Here is a 17,815-nt window from a genome sequence, read left to right as displayed (position 1 = left end):
GTGAACAAGACAGAGCCTACAAAGATCTAGACAGAATAAATTGTGAAGAAACCAAGAACTTGTGGACATTCTTGGAAGATTTCAGGCAGTTAGCAATAAAGTCTGGAAGGTTGTACTTCCCTTCAACAACAGAAAAACTTTTTGCTAAACTTCCACCTTCTCTATCTAAGAAAGTTGAAGAATCATTTAAATTCAGGTACCCTGGTGTAAGTTCAGGAGTTCTGCCTGCAATCAAATTCACTCACACTCTCATCTCAGAAATGTGCAAAGATGTGGCGCTTGCCAAAGAGCTTAGAGATTTATCTTTTTGTTCAGCCATACCAATTCCTGGTTATTACAGAAACAACAGGAAAAAGTATAGAATGAGGAAGTCAAAAACTTACAAAGGAAAGCCACATGGTTCTCATGTAAAGCCATTCAAAAGAAAGTACAAAGATGACAGAGGACGAGTCAAAAAATGCAAATGCTTTATTTGTGGAGAGGAAGGGCATTTCGCAAAAGATTGCAAAAGCAAGCAAGGAAACATTGCAAGATCAGCTGTCTATCAAGAATTGGATCTTGATGACAGCTGGGACATTGTCTCAGCAGACCTTGATGACACCAGTGTCTATTGTATATTAGAAGGACAAGGAGATACCCATCAAAGCATCAGTGTTATGGTCCAAGATACTCCATTTGAAGAAGCAGCTTTCACAATAACACATGAAGATAATGAAGGTAGAAGCAAAGATGAAAGAGAGGATATCCAACATAGTCATTATGCTTTCATGTTTCATCCAAGACCACCAACAAAAATAGCAGATATGGTTCAATCCGTAGGATCGTGGAAACCAAGCAAAGAATTGCCAGCTCAAAGTAAAAACTGTGAGCATGATTGGAAGGAAAACACAGTCACAAATTACACGATCTGTTATTACTGTGGAATACTAACCACAGACGTGTCAAGACTTAACTGTCCCAAGTGCCAACTCACAACATGTGCTCTTTGCGCCAAAAATTATCTTGGCAAAACAGTTAACGTTAAGAAAAAAATAGCAGATTAAGCCGGAAGAAGAAAGTGACTTTACTAATAGGGAAATAAAGCTTCTCAAAGAACTTTTGAAAGAGAAGACGGAGCAAATTTATCAGATGATTAAGGATCAAGCCAAAGATTTTTATGAGACCAAGGCAGAAATACAAAAAAGAGAGGAAGCATGGCAGCTTGAAAAAGGCCTGCTAATAAAAGATCTCATAGATACTCTTAAGATAATCGATCAGCTTAAAATTGAACAAGTAAGGCTTGAAGAACAAAAGAACGAAGAAATAAGAAGGCTGAAGGAGCAACTACAAGAAAGGAAGGAAGAAGGGGAAAAGCCTCAATTCCCTAAAGAAGAATTCCCACCGTTAAGCGAACTTCATGTAGCAAGGACCTTCATGGAAGCAGATATTCATTACTCTGAAAACACTACATCAAACCCAAAAGTTAGGAAGATAACTAACTCACTTTACAATGTAAAAGTTGAGCTTGATATCCCTAATTGCCCAGCATTCGGGATCGGCGCAATAATAGACACAGGAGCATCAGCATGCTGCATAAACAAGAAGGTTATTCCAGAAGAAGCACCTGAACCTTTAAACCATAGTGTTTTCTTTAATGGTTTAAATTCAAGACAGCAAGCAACTCACAAAATAACGCAAGGCTATTTTCTCATCGAGGGAAACAAGTTCAAAATTCCCCTTATATATGCATTTGATATGTATGGCAGCAATGGCATTGAAATGCTGATAGGAACCAACTTCCTAAGGTCCGTGAAAAGAGGAATTCGTATAGAAAGTGATGAGATAACTATTTATAAGAAGGTTACCAAGATCAAAACTTCATAGCAGTCTGAGGTTGCTGAAGTTGCCATCACTGAGCTTAAATTAGTGAAGAAGATTTTTTTGAAATAAATTAATCTATTTATTTCAACCAAGAAATTAACAATGCATTCCTAGAACGGTTTAAACCTGTCATTGATAGGTTAAAGCTCAAAGGATACATCGGAGAAGAACCTTTAAAGCATTGGAAGAAGAATGGTGAGCTTTGTAAATTGGATATTATTAATCCAGACATTACAATTGAAGATCGACTGCTAAAACATGTGACACCAGCAATGTAAGACTCGTTCAGAATACATGTTGATAGTTTACTCGCAAAAGCAGACACAGAACGATGGCAATGATCGTAAACTCAGGAATAAAAATTGATCATGTAACTGGAAAGGAGGTCAAAGGGAAAGAAAGAATGGTTTTTAATTATAAATCCTTGAATGACAACACATACAAGGACCAATACTCCTTACCAGGCATAAATCCGATCATCAAGAGAATAGGAGGTGCAAAAATATTCTCAAAATTTGATCACAAATCAGGGTTCCATCAAGTCGCCATGGATGAAGAATCAATACCATGGACAACATTCTTAGTACCTGGAGGACTTTATGAATGGCTAGTTATGCCATTTGGTTTGAAGAATGCCCCAGCAGTGTTCCAAAGAAAAATGGATAAATGCTTCAAAGGTACAACATCATTTATCGCAGTAGATATTGTTGATATACTGGTTTTCTCAAAAAAACGAAAAGAACATGCAAAGCACTTGGAGAAGATGTTGCAAATATGTGAGAATAATGGCCTAGTCCTATCTCCAACAAAGATGAAAATAACAGTCCCAACAATAGATTTTTTGGGAGTAATCGTAGGAGAAGGAACCATAAGGTTACAACCGCACATCATAAAGAAGATTGTGAACTTCAACGAAGAAGAATTAAAGACAAAGAAAGGGTTGAGGTCATATTTAGGAATCCTTAACTATGCTCGTAATCATATCCCAAAACTTGGGATACTATTAAGGCCACTATACGAAAAGACAAATGCTCATGGAGACAAAAGATTGAAGCTCTCTGATTATGACTTAATCAAAAGGATCAAGATGCAAGTTCAGAATCTCCCAGACCTTGAGATACCACCTGAATATGCTTATATCATCCTAGAAACAGATGGATGCATGGAAGGATGCGGAGGTATAGTCAAATGGAAGAACAAAAAGGAAGAACCAAGAAGCTCAAAGAAGATTTGTGCATATGCAAGTGGCAAGTTCTCAACAACCCAATCCACAATTGATGCTGAAATCAATGCCTGCATCAACACTCTAGAGAAACTAAAAATCTACTACCTTGATAAACAAGAAATCACTTTAAGGACAGATTGCCAAGCCATTATTAGCTTTTAAAACAAAGCTAATAGCAACAAATCCTCAAGGGTTAGGCGGATAAAGTTTGCAGATGCGGTCACAGGAACCGGCGTCAAGATTAACATAGAGCATATAGAAGGGAAACATAATACACTAGCTGATTCTCTCTCAAGAGTTGTTAACCTTTGTTTTGTAGAATGCACAGGAGAAATGAAATGGTTAGCAACAGCAGCCCTTTACTCAGTGGAGGAAGTTCTACAATCCCCTTCTGCCTCTCAGAAGAATATGAAGATTACTTGCGAAGAAATCATGAAGACTTTCAACCACTCCCAAGAATATTTACTAAAACAATCTTCACACTGGAAGAACCAGGAGCATTGTACAGACAATACCAACTTAGAGCCAATCAAACCCCAATTAGAATGGACAAATCTGATGCATGGAGATCAATCGCCCAAGATATCGAATTATCAGCAGCAAAAGAAGCAATCAAAGCAATGCAAAATCTACAAGCAATCATATAGTGCAAATCCCAAGTCTGCTTTGGAAAATCAACAAGAGACAACCATTGTTCTGACCAAAAGGAAGATGTTCGAATCCAAAACAAAGAAGCCTGAAAAATCCTCATTGAACTAGAAGCCCTCGCACAACGATTGGGCCGCAATAATATCTAAGCCCATAGAAGTCCAAGACAATATCCAAAAAGAAAAACAAATGTCGTTACAACAACAAAGGATTTCTAGAAGATAGTGACAACAGTGATGATGATTCAATTTTCATTGCGGACCCCGGGTGGGATGATTATTGTCGAAAAACGAAAAAATTGAATCGTCCCATGGATCCATACATTTATCAAAAGCTAGAAGGGCCCGTATGTGAAATTATTTCACATATCACGGGTTTACAAAAGTTGAGTTGTTTGGATGTTCAGAAGTCATCAAGAAGTCCCCACCACTTGTTAAAAGTATCTTTATAATTATTAAGATTGTCGGCCACATGCAACAAATTAAATAATGGCTCTTGTTTAAACGTCATCGCTTACGTTTTTATTCTTTTTCAATAGTTTGTAAGCACATCTATATAAGGGCATAAGTTCTAAGTTTGAGATCATCGAATTCATTCACCTACAATCACCACCACTACCATTGTATCAAAGCTTCTGTAGTATTTTAATAAAGAGGTGTTTTATGTAATACTTGTACTTTTAAAGTTTTAGTTTTTGAGCTTTAAGTATAATATAAAAATTCCTGGCAACGTAATTTTTATCTTGGTATGGCGATGTAGCAACTGATTGGGTGAGAGAGACGGCAGAGGGAGCAAATGTGATCGGCTCAGAACTTTAGTCACAAACCGATGAACAATAACATGCCGAGTCGTTTACTAGCTTATTGTTCACAAGCCAACTCATTTTTAATGTTATATATAATATAATATCTTCCATATAAAAAATGAATATTTTGTTACACTAAAAGCAATTAATTGTTGATTATTTAAAAATCCGAAGTTAATTTACTTTATAAATAAAAAAATTTAATGAACTTATTTCATGGATTTAACCCGTTGTAATGATCGTATAATACCAACAAAAAGAGAAATTCATATATATTATTCATTTGACTCATTTATGAGTTATTCCATCGCTTCAAAAAACCTTTAATTTGAATCTCTAATTGACATAGGCAATTAGATTTTTGTCATGCCACATTTCTGTGAGCTACCATTGTGAAATATCTTGCTGAAGAGAAAATAGGTATATTGTTTATTGTTAAACACTTTTGGACTAGCATAATTATTTTTTTTTCTTATTTTCTTTTCTTTATTACCGGAAAATGCATATATTTGTGAAGAATGAGTATGCAGAAACATTTGTGAACTGAGGAATCTTACGGACCAAAGTTTAAGTTGCTATCATTACTAATGGGCCTAAAAGAAAGTAGATAAGAAAAGGTTGAAATTCTCTGGTATAGCCCAAAATGTCGTTTTAGATTCTTTTGGGACAAACGAGCAAGAATAACAAACATGCCTCAATAACCTTCAATAGAAAAAAAAAACTTGACTCCTCAAACCCAACGATTCACATAGCAAAACGGATTTTCCATATAAAAAAAAATAAGTGGAAGCTTGCCAAAACATAATAGAGCCCTATAATCCAAGCAATTTTTTATTTTCAAGAGAACAACCATCATCATCACAACTTAAAACTCTAATTTTTGAACAATTGTCAAGTATCATTTGAAGCATATGAGAAATTACATGATTCAAGAAAATCCAATGAATCAGGTAGAGTAAACTGTAATGAATACCTTAACTGGCTCAGACATTTCATCGAACGTATTATAGGCATGTATCTCATAAACTTCAGTTTTACAATTAGTTCGATCAATTATAATAAAAAAAAAGATTTGGAAATCAATTGTCAAAAAATAAAAAAAGTTTGCAATTTCTAAGACTTCTATGATGGGAAAAAGAAATCAAAGCCTATGAATTGATGACAGAATGCGGCTGAAAAATATACAAGCGATTGCAGCAAAGAATCCTTACGTCGCAATCTGTGGAGCAAGCATGAAGAAGACATCCTCGTTCCTTCCATTATCGATGAGTTTAGGAGGAAAAAACATAGCTAAATAATCGAAAAGAAGAGATAATAGATAAAGAAGATGACCTTCAAAACATATGCATCCAAAATTAAGGGTATATCTTAGGATCGATGAAGATGGGTTGACAATAGAGTTCAACCATGAAAGCCTCTTTCGCCTTAGCTGCAAGATCAGACGCCGTCGGAGTAGTAGCAGAATCCTCTACAAGATGGTGATTTTTCTAGGGTCAATGAATTGTTATGAAGTGATGACCTTCTATAATGAAACAATGAGTTGGTATCGATCCTAACCTAAATGTCTTACAAGTCGGTGAAGAAGGATGATGTATTCTTGAAGTTCTAGGTTGAAATAGGTGGTGGTACTTGAGCAAAATAATGGTGATGCAAATGAGAGGAGAACACGTATCACTCTCGCCTGCAAGCCTATGAGTAAGCATATTTAGCCCCCAAGCCGATGAATGATAACCGGGTAGCTTCAGGTTACTTCTCACAAGCTTTTCCAAAATTAATATGGATATATAATGACTTAGGGGGTGTTTGGCTTAGCTTTTCAAACCCCAAAAGTCCTTTTTGGAAAAGTTACAAAAAGTCAGGATTTCCTGACTTTTCCAAAAAGTTCATTTTCCTTATGTAAAAACTTCAAAAGTAGCTTCTAAAAGTAAGTTTGCCAAACATCTTTTGCTTTTTTTTTCTTTTTCAAAAAGGACTTTTGGCTTTCAAAAGCTAAGCCAAACACCCCCTTAAAATGTTAATAATATGGATGAGTATACGACTCGTTGGACCGGACCAGGCTGGAAAAAAAAAAAAAAAAAAAAAAAAAAACTAGGACCAGACTCGGACCCGGACCCGGACCGAAAAAAAAAAAAAAAAATATATATATATATATATATATATATATATATATATATATATATATATATATATATATATATATATATATATATATATATATATATATATATATATATATATATATTGGTGGGCCAGTTTTCAGATTTTGTTTTTACTAATAATTGGATTTCGGGTCTGAAACGGAGAGTACTTGGAATATGAGATTTAACTCAGATGGGATCCGAAAACCAAAGGTTAATTCCTTTGATTGATCGAGTACACTGTGAGGCTCATCCAACATGCAACTTTAAGATATTAAAACCACGTTGACATTTTTGTGACAAAATAAATTTTAAAACTAACCATGCAATTTTCAGAAAACCACACCAACCAAAACTTTTAATTTTACCATAAGTGTTAATTTTTATAAAACCAAATAAGATAAATAGTATCGACGATTTACAAAAAGTCATACATTTAGTCTCCAATATTTTTTAGGTCTTCTGTTCTGAACATTATAACTTTTTCATATGATCTTATATTTTAACGATCTTTATATGAACGCATTCGTATTTGAATCTGCTACAACTTTTGTTTAGATTACTCCCATTAAAAGTAGTATATTTTTACTTACGATTCGTAAGTAAAAATATATTTCATTTTAATGAGGGTAATCTAAACGAAAATTGTAGTAGAACAAAATACGAACATGTGAATATAAAGATCATTAAAATCCAAGGTCATTTGAAGAAATTACGACGTTCAGAACACAAGACCTACGCCAAATCACAAAACTTAAGAAACCAAGCAGCCGAGGCCTCAGTGACCATAACCATCAACAACCTCGAACATCTCATTAATGTTTGTCCAACATAAGATGTCGTGGAAAAAAATATAAATACTGAATGTCTAAAAAAACAACAGATTTTTTTCCAATAAGAAAATATTAATGACTATATATATATATATATATATATATATATATATATATATATATATATATATATATATATATATATATATATATATATAAAGTATTGAATGTCTAAAAAACAACAGACCTTTTTCCAATAAGAAAATGTTAAAGACTATATATATATATATATATATATATATATATATATATATATATATATATATATATTAAGGAGTAAATGTATACAAAGTAGGAAATATATTACCCTATGAAGTCATTTTTCGGCTAGTCATAAGGATTGATTGTATACAGTTTAAACAAATTGAAAGAGTAATTATTGATGAGAAAAACTTCATGATCAAATATATACAAATCAAAAAATATATTATCTTTTTAAGTGATGATCCTTTAATTTAATGATAAAAGAAGAGGAGTAAAATAGACTTGTTCATGTCAATAACTATGTTTATGAAACATAAAATGATTTTTGTGCAATTTAACACATTACAAATAAATGGAAATCTGTTTTATTGCTTTATAAAGTTATAGATTTAGCTTGATACATAATTTATTAAAAATGATTACTCGTTATTAAAATGTTAGTTTAAAACCAATGAAAACCACGGTTACAATATTAATTAAACTTTCATAGTAAAAAGTCAAAATTATTATTCAATTATTCTAAATAACTTATTAATTAAGAGATATTTTTTAGTTATATAAGATTATAATCATTGATTTAAATAAATACGTGTAATTATATCACCTTGTAATTTGTATTAATTTTATTTTAATTTTTATTCTAGTGTTATTAATTTAATGTAATTAGAGTAGTAATTTAAAATTTGAAATTTGAAATGGAGAATCAATAAATTGACAAGTGACATCACATTAATTAGGATGCCTAATAGGATGATACATAGCAAAAAAAGAATAACACTATTATTTTATTAGAATAGAGAGATATCAGCAAATGAGTAAACTAGAAGACTATATATTCAAATTAAAATTATCATTCTTTTAATTAGAGTTAGTGTTAGCTATAAATAATAATACATTTTCACATTTTTACTACAATATGTTTTTAATATAGTATCGTAATATGGTATCCATGTTAAATGAGACTCAAACCAGGATATTTTTTGAACCATACAAATGTTATAAAGTTAAACAACAAAAATAATTACATCAAAAAAATAACAAGTATATGACTATGAAGCCATGATAATCAATTGGCCTCAACCCTCCTCCTCTTGGAACTCCAAAAATTTCTATATAACAGTACTATAAAACAAAGTCTAGCTTTTTTAGGCTTCAATATACCAAAAGAAAAGCTCTATAAAAAGTGAAATTAGACCACCAAATGGTAAAATTGGTAGCTTCGAAGAACACTTTTAACTCTATGAATCAACAACTTGGAAAACAACAAAATATGTACTCAAACGGGTAAAACCCCTAGACCACTTAAGTCCCATTAGGTGTCGATTTGAAACCACATCGAATAAATCATGTACCAGGAAAAGAACAAATGACAAGAAGATCAATAGTAGGAAGTGTTGATACGACGAACTCTAGGTGCATGTTTAGCTCTTACACCCCAAAGGGTCTCGTACAATGGACATCCGAGAATTCACTCTACATAAGAATAAGAAGAACTAGGTCAAACAACCATACCGATGGTTGTACCCCGACATAGCTCTTTGATGCCTAAGTTAGATTGCGACTTTTTGGTGTTGCTTTTTTGTTAAGGAATACGTGTCATCTTTACGTACCTCCCTAGTTATCATGTCTCCAGAGGAATTTATAGGTTGTCCGTGGTTAGTAAACTCTATTTCTTAGACTGGTCCTCCACCCATTACCCGATCTGTGAGCCGTCGCACTTCCTATCCTTTCCTTGCTAATTTCTTTGCTTTATAATATTTGTAACATTTTCTGAGATACAATTCTGATTATTGTGTACGATGTATTTGAATTCATGTTTGTCCAAAACAAGTGGCAATGCTTGCGGCGTTGACTTGGTGAACACCAGGTTGGTAGTGGGTTTCGTCGGACTACCTGCCTGGTACACCATTAAGCACCCCGGTCTGAAGGGTAAAAGAATATTTCGAAAATATTTTTTCCGTTCTGACTTCTAAAACCGTATCGGGTACTATAAAATCCTTCGTATGCTATGCACTAAATGCTTGCACCGTTTCACGTCATCTTTCTTGTTTTGATTAAATTGCCATTAATAAATTCTTTAACCGACCTCTCTGATTATTTATCAGGTAAGCCTGATTGTTGCTGTAGAAACTTCCTTACATGCATTCCACTTGACCTTGCCATCATTGTGACTAGTGTGGGTGATGACATGTCTGTAGTGGCTCCCGAAGTGGACTTGTACTCAAGAGTATCACCTGTCTCCTGTACTTGGTTTCCAAGTTTTGTATTCATCTTCGTATGTTCTTGATGTCATGCCTAGTAAGATTGGTTTCTATCTTCGACATCTTATATGTGGGTTACTGTGACATCCCGAAATTTAGGTCAAAGACTGTGGGATGGTATCTTTGTAATTTGACTCATTGAGTTTTAGTTCATATTTTGTAAAAGAAAGAATTCATTTCAACTATTATAAGATACGAGATGGTATCATACTTCCAAATATGTAATCTGATAAACAAATCAAACATCTCAAACTGCAACCCTAGGAATGTGTCTGAAAAACTGAAATTCTGTATTAAGTAGTTGTGAGAAATACAAACACTCTAGTCTCGTAGTACGTGTTTCCCTAATTTTGAAAATATAAAGAACGTCCAAAATGGAGTTCGTATGCAAAAAAAATGACCGTTTTAAGAATCTAAAACCAGTATAATATTGATTTTTTTCATCGCTAAAACCGTTTCTATCCGTTGAGGGGCATGCACACCTCAAATGGAAATTCCGAAAGCATTTTTGGACTCAGGCTATGACCTAATATTTAATTTAACATTTGAAATATTTTTAATAAAAATATTTTTAAAAGTTGAAAAATGAGACGTTTTCAGATTTATTAATCGCGAAACCTTAAACTAATGATTTCTATTAATAGTAATGTATTCACACTAATATGACTGGTGTGAATTTTAAAGGTGGAAATAACACAACATTTCTAAAAATCGTGTGCAACTATATATATATATATATATATATATATATATATGTGTGTGTGTGTGTGTGTGTGTGTGTGTGTGTGTGTGGGACATGTTTTATGATCAAATGTAAATCGTATTCTTAAAGTTTTGTAAAATATACAATGTGACAATCATGTAAATACAAGACATATATGTTATATAATTAAAATAATATACCAATACTATATATATATATATATATATATATATATATATATATATATATATATATATATAGAGAGAGAGAGAGAGAGAGTGAGAGAGAGAGAGAGATACACACACACACGAGTATGAGACATATGTCATAATCAAGTATATGTGGTGGATTAAACTTTCATAAATATATATTGGATATATGTCAAATTTTAATTTAAGAGACCAATGTTTAACAAATTAATAATTTTACATTCCTAACGTATGAGTTTATATATATATATATATATATATATATATATATATATATATATATATATATATATATATATATATATATATATAAGGGAATTGTTAAACAGCCAAATTACATCTAAGATTTGCTTTGTACAATGACACACTCAAAGGAATAGAAAACATGTTTCTCTTTTTCCTCTCTCAGTTAAAGCTGTCAGTGAACAACCCTAATGTCCTTCTCTTCATGAAATCATCATCCAACCAAGAACACAAGAACATTCTTGATCTTGATTTTGTGTATACATGCAAACAAAAAATAGAACAACACATTTTTATTGCTTCATCTTCTTTACATGTTAATTTCAAACAACAAACACAAATGCCAAACACCATTATCCTCAAATGATTATCTTTTTTCATTTTCTGTCAAATGATCCAACCAGACACACATTCAATTTGTACCCAAATAAAATCAAAGCCGGAAAAAAAAACCTTTCCTGCATTTCTTTCTTCTTGTTCATTCTACTGCCATAAACACTCCATTGAGGTGTGTTCTCTGTTTTAGCAATACCAAGAAGGCAGTAGCCTTTTATTTTCGTTTTCCTTTCGCTGTCAAATGAATCAAACCGAAACACTCATTTGGATTCTACCGATCACTGCCAATCATAAAAATATTAAGAAAAATGGAGATACCTTTTGCGTTTGACCTGTAATCGCCGAACAATCTATCCTTGAACCTTTCTTTTCCTTCCTTCGATCCTTGCTGCAAAATCGTTCCCACCGGAAATGTCGTTGCTACCTACTTCCTCCTGAATCCCTCTTTTGATCTCCTCACTTTCACACCTTCACTGCACCACAGAGGTTAACGGTAGCTCTCACTGCCTATTTCCTTTTTTTTGGACCATTCAAACACCGAATGTGTTTACTGCTTCGTTCTTCTTCTTCATTCGGTCTAGCCAAAACACAAAGATCCTCCCCTTTCCTCCTCCTTTGTCCTCGTCAAACCTCAAAGAAGGCCTCCACCTCTCAATCGCTCAATGAGTCATGGTGCCTCTTGTGAAGCCTTCATGTTTTTCTCTCGCTATGTTCATAAGCTTCAATTGTTCATGTTCACCTCTAAGACCATCTCCAAAATGGAGTAAAAAAATGGGGTAAATAATGTTTCATCTCCAACCCTACTCCATTTTTTACCCCATTTTCACCCCCAAAAAGTATATTCTGTTCTTCTAACTTATATAAATTGTCGAACACACCCTTTTTATTAATTTGGTTTAACAAATATATAATCTATATTTTTTTTCATTACAATAACATTAAATAAATAAGATTATATTTATAACACTTAATTATAAGCTTTTGTAAAAGTAGTTTTCGTGTTTTAAAATTTCAACATGTATTTAAATGTTAATATGGATTTGATAAAAATGACAAACTTTTTATTTATAATTAATTAATATAATTTAATATATAACACAATTTTATAAGAATTAAATATTACATTTAAATTATTATTAGTAGATAAAAAACCAGAAATATATAAATATATAAAAAGAGGGTCTAAAATCGACAACTCAAAGTTCATCCCCATTTTGGGGGAAATGAATAGGATAACACCATATTTGGTGTTATACTATTCATTTCTCCGAAAATAGAGGAATAAATCGGGTAGGGTTGGAGATGAATGTGGGAAGAAATGGGAGAAATAATGGAAAATGAGAGTGGGTTGGAGATGCTCTAATTGCTAGATCAACAAAAAGGGGAACGTGACTTAAAAGCCATAATTTCATTTAGTTTGAGAAATAACCAAACTAACCCCATTCTTAAACCCTTTATTCAAAATCAGTCCCAAACCCCAAACTTTGATTCCATTTATTCAAAACAGCCCCTCCCATGGAGATTTCTTAGCAATACTAGTCCTAGACATAGACTTAAACCCATTTAAACCATTTTAGTCCCTCCCTAGAATTATTTTAACCAAAGTAGTCCTATTTTTGGTTAATTAAATTACCCATAGCCCCTTATAGTTTAAATTCGTTACAAAGTGATCTCAAAAATATTTTAAAGTTCAAGAAACATGACTTTGCGGTTTCTCACGTCAAGCTTCCCAAACAAACCAAATCTGAACAACTCGAACTCACGCTTCAAGAGTGAGTGCTTACAACCCCTTTTTAATATTTTAATTATTTCTGGCCGGGGGGGGGGGGGGGGAATACATGTGCGTAAATATTTTGTTTATACAAATCAATTTCCTTTTTATGTGAAAATACAATAAATCTAGTTTATAAAGTATATTATTATTTAACAATTTACCATATTGTTACGAATAAACTAGTATAAACTTTTCGTATAGGTATTATGGTTATTTTATCATGAAATAACATATGCCTTTTACTATAGAGTTTATAAAAGAAGTGTACTTCATTATAAAAGTTAGTGTGTTGTACTTTAAACACATGTCAAACATACTAGGCTTTTATAAACGTGATGTCATGAAATTCATTATGCCTAGAACTTACCCACAAGTAAGTTAGGGCTGAGAGTTATTCACAAACTTTTTAGTTAAGAGCTTTTTAGTGAGACGTTACGTTATTCATTACCTGAGTCTAAGCACTTAGCATATCCACACTACTATAACCGTTAATCTTCAGAGTGAGATACATATGTATAGATCTATACATGGTTCACATCCCCACCTGTGATTGCTAGCTACAACCTCTACTGATCAGTTGCAGCGGATGATAGGTGTGTATAAGTTTTACTACAACGTCCAATGAAGCGTTGTAGTCGGGTACACTTTAGTCACTTAGATCAGTTATAGGACTCACTATAAACATTAACTTGAATATATCTCTCTCACTTTCTCTCTCTCTCTCTCTCTCTCTCTCTCTCTCTCTCCGTTACTACAACTTTTAAACTTGCTTCGTTTAAAAATCTTTTTAACCATGAAATTACTTATGTTAAGAAATTGTTTGTATTTTTCAAAGTTGATTCAAATATGGTTTATTTATAAAGAAAATACTTTTTTTAAATGCTTTTAAAAGTATCATTACTGCTACTAGAAGAAAACATGTGACTCTCACCAACCTTGTGTTGGCCCTCAAGACTAAATGTATTCTCAGGAAATCAGCAATCAGAAAAATTCAGATAACATATAATCAGGGATCTCAAGCAATTTAGTTTACTACTTTTATTATGTCTGCCTACCTATTTAATGCAATTTATATATTATTAATATGATCTGTAAGAACCATGTATTCAAACATCAAGATGGAATATGAATGTTGTTTTGTTTATTGATGTACTTTTTCTATATATTTAGTTTATTAGTGATCCATGAAATTAGTCGCACAACCCGGCATGTTCTGCCGCCTCAGTCGGGGATGCGATAGTTACGATTACCCCCGCCTCGCTTCTTCGTAGAAGTTCTTTATTACTGCATAGTTCATCTTGTCTAGCTATGTTCGAATGCAATGTCAAAGATTGTCACTTTCAAAGTCTTTTGTGTTGCTCATGAGATACCACTTCATGTCTCCTTGTTTTGTTATTTTTATCACTCGAAGAAGTATGGTGACTAGTTTTCTTTCACTAACCATCACTTTCCTCTCTCTCCAGATTTAGCTTGTTTGAATGGGAACTGGAAAAGTAGGTTATGTTGGGTGGACACTTACAACTTGTGTTTACCATTTGTCACATATTATGTTTCACTTGGTAAAGACTCGGTATCTTTGTCTCCTGATCTTCTTGTGTTTGTGCCTTTATTTTCTTACTTCTATGTAAAGAGGGAATTTCTATCGGAAGTTGTACTTGCTCTGTGTCATATGAGCCCATTCTGGAAAGCCTGTTGTCAACTGCTAGTCTTATTTGTATGTCATGTAGGTTTGTTTAACCTTTTTACTAGATTTATCATAAGTTCATTTGTATTTTCTTTCCCTGGTTGTGGGTAATCTCCTGATATAAATGCTACCTCCAGGTTTTTTTTTCTCTATGCTCGTTTATTAACGCATATGGGAGTAAATTCTCCTTTTAGTTGACATCATATTTTGCTGGTGATATCCCTCCGGAGTCCATTGTGGTGGACGATGTGGTTTCTGGCCAAAATGTTGACCAGATGACTATGACGCCCGAATTGTCCATTGCTCCTCTAGGATTTAAGTCGAATGTTTTCTCTATCGATCAACTTCTGGACATATCTTGTCTCATGATTGGCTCTACAGAGTTTGGTTCTTCTGGCTCTATAAGAGTTGTGCCCTTAGGAAGTGCTCTTCTATCCAAAAGTGCAAGCGAGTCCTTTCACCTGATCAGTTTGACCAGTTTCTCCATGAAATTTCCCATGTGGGCTCTTGCTACATCTTTCCTTGATCTTTTGGTAATGTTGCCCCCAAATCGGTCAGTATGTAAATGATTTGGCGTGTGTTACATATTTACATATAGACAAAATTTCAAAAATGGTCCCTGTGGTTTTCGAAAATATCAAGTTTAGTCCCTAAGTTCAAAAAACCTCACGGATCGTCCCTGTGGTTTCAAAACTTTTAACAAATGGTCCTTCCGGCTAACTCCGTTACCATTTAGCCGTTAAGTCAGGGACATTTTTGTCATTTCACTTCTCAGTGACCATTTATGAGGTTTTGTATTCCTTTTTTTTAAAAAAAATAATAAATAAATAAAATTTAATATGCAAGGGGTCCCATCTCTCTCTCTCTCTCTCTCTTGAGGTTTTTGCCTCCATCTTGCCATTACCAATTCTGATTACCCACCGGATGGTGGCGTGTTTGAAAAGGAAAAGATTCGATTTCTCCATCGATTCTCCCTCTAATGTCCACAAGCAAACACTTTTGCCTCGCTACTTCTGCTTCTAATCCTACTTGACTCTGAACTCTTCTCATCAATTGTTGATTTAATGTTGTCAATCTAACTACTTTGTCTTCTAATGAAGCAACACGCGCCTTCTTCTTTTCACGATACTTTCTCACAGCTTCCCGGTTTCCTGATGGACGATTCTTACCTTTTTTGTCGGAGGATTCAGCGGTGTCTTCTGTATGGGTTTTGTCGTCATCGCTCGTAGCAGGTAGGATTTTGGTGTGGACATGGTAACATGTGTGTGTGTGTGATGAATCAAGTCCTGGAGGGTTACATGTGTGCTTATGAGTCCACGTGTGTGTGTCGTTGAAGATTTCATCGAAGAAGTTGTTCATGGAACCACTGCTCGGGATATCACCCATAAATATCTCGTGGTTGGAGAAATCGAGTTCTCCATTATCCATTGCTTCCGATTTGTAACCAATAAACCCTAGAAACATGGATAGTGAAGATAAATCAACACGAAAACTAATTTTGATGCAAATTGAGCTCTAAAGAGAAGTAGCCACAAAAATGGTAACTAATCAGGTAATCATCTAGAGATTATCTCTGGATATGCTAAGAATTTCAACATAATTCAACTGTAATCGTCTAATTGATCAATACACAGTAATTGACCAATTCGATTGAAGAAATTTACCGATAAAGAAACCCTGGAACTGAGTGAACTTAATTGAGTAATTAAGCAATTCGATTTAGACTCACTCGTCATCGTCAATGGAGGTGGAAATCTTCGTGAAAGCACCATCTTGGACTCCACCTAATCTCTCCGAATCCTTTTGACTAATAAAGTCGATGATGGGAAGGCAAAAATGGGGTCATCCCCGCTCGTGTTGCTGCTAATTTCGCTACCTAAACTCCCAGTTCAAAGATCGAGGCTTCTCTGCAGAGATTTTTGGTCATGAAGATTAGATTTTCTGGTTTTTGTGAGGAAGTTTCATCGATAGGCTTGTGGGAAAAGGGAGATTCGAGGAAAGTAGAAGGTCAGAAGATGGTTTTTTGGTTGAGAGAGAGAGAGAGACAAAGAGAGAGAGAGATGGCGTGGGACCCCTTGCATATTAAGTTTTATTTATTTTTTCTTTTTTTTGTTAAAAGTAATAGAAAACTTCATAAATGGTCCCTGTGTATTGAAATGACGAAAATGCCCCTCATTTAACGGTAAAAAGCTAACGGAGTTAGACGGAAGGACCATTTGTTAAAAGTTTTGAAACCATAGGGACCATCTGTGAGGTTTTTTGAACTTAGGGACTAAACTTGATATTTTCGAAAACCACAGGGACCATTTTTGAAGTTTTGTCTTACATATATGATATGGGTTTTAAACGATTATTTCGTTCTGCTGATGTCGTTTTTCCAACTTTTTAGGTGCGTCCGCTCCTTTATTGTTTGAGGAAGAGTTAGATGACGCATGTCGGTTTATAGATCATTCTGAAAAACTTATATCCACCATACTCGGGCGAGATCTAAAGTTTTTCGACGGGTTGCTAAACTTGTGAGACCAGGTTCTAGTTGCGGAGGTGAATTTACGTGTTGTCAAAGTTATGAAGCTTTTAGGTGAGTAAATGCTAGTGAAAGACAGAGAGATGTATGTCAACCTGTCGATACACCTCTGGGATGTTGTGGCCAAGGTAGCTTCACTAGAAAATCAGGGAACGCTTATCCAGGTGAAGTATGAAGCTCTTCTCTAGGAGAAAAACATACTGTGTGCTCAGCTTCTTAACAGGTCCTGATAGTGTGGGTTATGTGATTCGGTTATGCTTTGTGTTTGTAGCCAAGCATGAACTTAGTGTTTTGGTTGTGTGCCTATGTAACAAACCTTTATTTCAAACCTATGTAATAGTGTAGGTCAATTTGTACTTATTTGTAAA

At 33.9% G+C, this 17,815-nt stretch overlaps 1 pseudogene; it reads right to left on the bottom strand.

Annotated features, from left to right (window-relative positions):
* Positions 1 to 15,823: 15,823 nt before the first annotated feature.
* On the bottom strand, positions 15,824 to 16,351 carry LOC145098626 (basic leucine zipper 19 pseudogene; annotated as a pseudogene).
* Positions 16,352 to 17,815: the final 1,464 nt, after the last annotated feature.

Source organism: Lactuca serriola, chromosome 4 (assembly GCF_051521515.1).
Source record: "Lactuca serriola cultivar US96UC23 chromosome 4, Lser_US96UC23_V15, whole genome shotgun sequence".
NCBI lineage: Eukaryota > Viridiplantae > Streptophyta > Magnoliopsida > Asterales > Asteraceae > Lactuca > Lactuca serriola.
This window is presented reverse-complemented; position numbering and strand designations above follow the sequence as displayed.